The sequence below is a fragment of the Sceloporus occidentalis genome, unplaced genomic scaffold, assembly GCF_023333645.1.
Source record: "Sceloporus occidentalis isolate IW3139 unplaced genomic scaffold, rSceOcc1.0.p SCAF_1, whole genome shotgun sequence".
In the NCBI taxonomy this organism is placed as follows: Eukaryota; Metazoa; Chordata; class Lepidosauria; order Squamata; family Phrynosomatidae; genus Sceloporus; species Sceloporus occidentalis.
In genome coordinates this window covers 95,562,415-95,566,365 of record NW_028316981.1, presented here as the reverse complement: position 1 = coordinate 95,566,365, position 3,951 = coordinate 95,562,415, and positions in this window count along the sequence as shown.

The following is a 3,951-nucleotide window of genomic DNA, read 5'->3' as shown; positions in this document are numbered from 1 at the left end:
CTCCGCCCTCCATAACTGCCATCCACATAGCCCAAAAAACCCACCAAAAACTATGGATGCCAGCCATGAAAGCCTTCAACTTCACATTAAAACCAGAGCGTTTTTAAAAGGGTCAGCTCAAGTTTGGGGACCCACTGTTGCATAAGTATTCATTTTGGTGGCAGTTTAAAGAGAGGGTGCGTCACATAAATAATATTGGTGGCAGCGCCGGGATCCAAAAAATCCGGTTGCTGAGGGTGTGCTCGGCTTATAGCGGTCTGAGTGCGAATTACCAGATACCCAATATTTAATTTGAACTTTACAGTAAAAAGTTCAACAGTTTAAGAATCTCGGTGTTTGTGTCAGTAGAATAATCTCTGAGGTAAATGTAAATGGTATCATGTAGGAGATTATTCGGAAACTGACCACGTGAGAAAATATCTAGTCTCTGAGGTAAATTGCTGAGGTAACTGTAGGAGACTAGAAGGAAAAGGAGAAAAAGCACACCCAAGAAACGAACTTTGAGAGTGATTTCTGAAGTAAAAATTTGGTGTAAAGTAAGAAATCACTAGGTTGCCATCAAGATCCAAGTGTCCTCTTAATAGTTGAGGCACAGATAGTTAGAAGTATTTCCTGAGATAAAAGATTTGGGTAATTGTAGGGAAATCTCTAGAGGTCTTTAAATAGAGGCTGGATGTCATCTATCAGGGGTGCTTTGATTGTGAGTTCCTGCATGGCAGTGGATTGGATTGGATGGCCCTAGTGTTCTCTTCCAATTCTAAGGCGTGTTACAGATGTGCCAAAGGGGCGTGCTAGGGTTAGGAAGGGGCATCCCTTCTGGATGCCCCTCAACCCTAACACAGACCAAGTCCGTACAAAATGGTGGTGCCCGTCCACACAGGGGCCGCCATTTTGATGTCGCGGACGCGTAGTGTCCGGACGTTGCGCGGTGGAAGTGACGCGTGAGTGCGACTAGCACCTCGCGGCGCCACTTCCAGGTCGCAGAAAGAATCCCCATTTCGGCGCTTCTTTCTTGCTGCGCCCGGGAACTGCGCGGTTTGGCTGCTGCGGTTCCCAGACGTAGCAAACGGCGGTGGCAGGGGAAAACACTACTTCCTTCCTTCCATTTCCTTCTCTGGACCTCTCCTGACCAGCTATCACCACTTCCCTGGTAATGGAGGAGAAGGTTTTAATGTCAGTTTGACAAGGGAAGGAACTGGAGGAAAGTGGGATGTTTTGGTGGGGAGAGAAGTTTTTAATATTGGATTGGGAAAGGAGGGAAGTGGAGTTAAATTGTGTTTGGTGGGGAGAGATATCCAGAGGAGGAGGAAGATAGGGAGAGAAGGTTTTAACATTGGATTGAGAAGGCAATCACCTCTTTCACATGCACATATGCATGCGCACGCACACACCTGCCTCAGCAGCTCTTTCAGAAATTATTGGTGAGGCACATGGGGTGGTGCTTCTTTCAGGACCTTTCTAAGCAATGTTACTGTATTGAGTCAACCCAGGATTTTAGGGTCAATTTTGGGGCATTAATTTTTTGACTTATAGTTGAGTTTATACGGTAACTAAAAGAAAGAAGTTGGCAGCATGACATTTCATTGACTTAAGTCTACTGTCCGAATGCATCTGAGGAAGTAGACTTAAATCTACAAAAGCTCATGCTGCCAACTTGTTTCTTTCAGTTAATCTCAAAGGTGCTACAAGAGTTCTCTGCATATTGCATCTACAGACGAACATGGCTATATCTTTGAATTTCCCCACCTCCCATAACATACCCAATATTAGCACCAATTGGGAAGGTGATTTTCAAAATATTCATACAATTTAGGGAGCAAGGGGAGTAAAAAGTACACACACACGCACACAAAACCCAGTAAAACCTGTACTAGAAATCAGTCATTGTTACTACCTTTTGTTTTTGGTCAGACTGCTGCCAAATCATATTAATATTAAAACTCTCTCTGTGTATGTGTTTGTGTTTCACTTTCTGCTAGCAGTATGGTGCCATCTGCATATCTTAAAATTGTTGATGTTCCTTACTTGAATTTTCATGCCTCCTTCCTCCGAGTCGAACCCTGTTTTATGTATGATACATTCAGCATACAGGTTAAACAGATAGGGTGATAAAATGCAGTGTTGCCAGATTCCCTTGTCAATTGGCAACCATTACTTTTCTCTGTATTCTGTCCTGACAGTGGCCTCTTGTTGTGAGTACAGGTTTATAGACTAGATTAATAAAATGTGGTATTCTCATTTCTTTAAGGAGTTTATCACACAAAGGAGATCGGGAGTTTATCCCGTAAATATTCCGGAGAAATTGTGTAATTACGCAGAACGATTTCGCATGACATTGCACAAAACCTGCCATTAAAGTAGCCACAAAGAATCATTAACACACATTTTTTCACTTTTAGGATTTCGGTGGCAGTGCATTTCCAATATCACTTTATTCGCGCAATTGCATGTGATAATCATTCGTGTAATTACCCACCATTTTCGCTTTATTTGTGGGATGCTTTAAATGCACGTTAATTTCTCTTTAATGCCGAAATTAGCTCCAGTGTGAAAAACTCCTAAGAGTGATCCATAATTTTTCCATGAGCTACACAATCAAAAGGTTTGCTATAATCTATAAAGCACAGGCTGATTTTCTTCTGAAATTATTCCATGTGCTGCATTATCTTATATGGGTTTGCAATCAGATACCTGTCTTCATTTACAAACAGAAAAAAACAAACATGCCTCCTTCCTCTGTGTGTGTGTGTGTATGTTTATATGACAAGCTGTGGCTGGCTGGTAGCTAATACGTAACACATAATGGCATCAGCAAGGGCTGCCCCTAGTTCTCATAGCCTGGGATATGATTCTGAACCCCAGCAGCAACCCTAGTTGGAACCAGAGCCAGGACAATCCCATGATGTAGCTTCTAGTTTTCGTCAGGAGCAGGAGCAAGAGGCTGTGGAAGTTCACCCCTGTGAGCATTGCAGACTAAACCACCAGTGGCCATAAAATAAAATGATTTAATAAGCCAGAAAAGCCTCAGCTGGCTTTAAAACAAACAGCTGGTGTGGTTTACAGCCAGCATTGCTACGGCTTTGGTGTGAATAGCAGTAGTGCTACGATCTCTGTGTTGCTTTGATGGGCCTTGCTCTATACCGGCTTCTGGATTTTGGTGTCTTTGTTGGACTGTTCTCTCTGGTTAATCCCTGACAGGTGTTGGGCCTTGTTAAGGCTGCTTCTGATGCCTAGCCCCCAGACTGCCTTGGCCATGCTTCTCCTCTTGTTAACTCTTGTTTACATACTGCCCTGAATGGACAGGAACAGTCTCAATCAATCCTCTGTCACCCCACTTCTTCAGTTGCTTTCCAAATACCCCCGTTTCTCTTTCTTCCCCTCACAAAAAGTACAAATCCAAGGAGGGAGAGGGGTGGGAAGCTGAGAGAGTGACTGGCCCAAGGTGGGTCTCCGTGGCTGGTAGGGGATTCGAACTCAGGTCTTCCAGAAAGCCAAGGCTGCCTCGCAGTGCTCCCCAAACTGTGCCCTTTAAGAGATTTTGGACTTCATCAGCCACGGTGGCCAACAGTTTGGGATTCTGGGAGCTGAAGTCCAAAATCCCTTAAAGAGCAGAATTTGGGGGGCACTGAGTGAGAATGACGAGGACGAAATCACTTTTGCTCGTTTCCAAAGAGTTCAGTGTCCCCCCAAACTGTGTGCCCTTTAAGAGATTTTGGACTTCAGCTCCTCCAATCCCAGACTATTGGCCAACATGGCTGAGGCTTCTGGGAAGTGAAGTCCAAAATCTCTTAAAGGGCGCAGAGTTTGGGACCACTAAGGTCTGTGTCGAGGGCCGCTGAGGCTCATGGGAAGAAGGAGGACGAGGCCTCAGCCGCTAACGGCCGCGTTGCCAAGGGAAACGGCTCGCGGGCTCCCCCCTCCTCCCTCTCCTCCTCCCACTTTTCCCTCAAT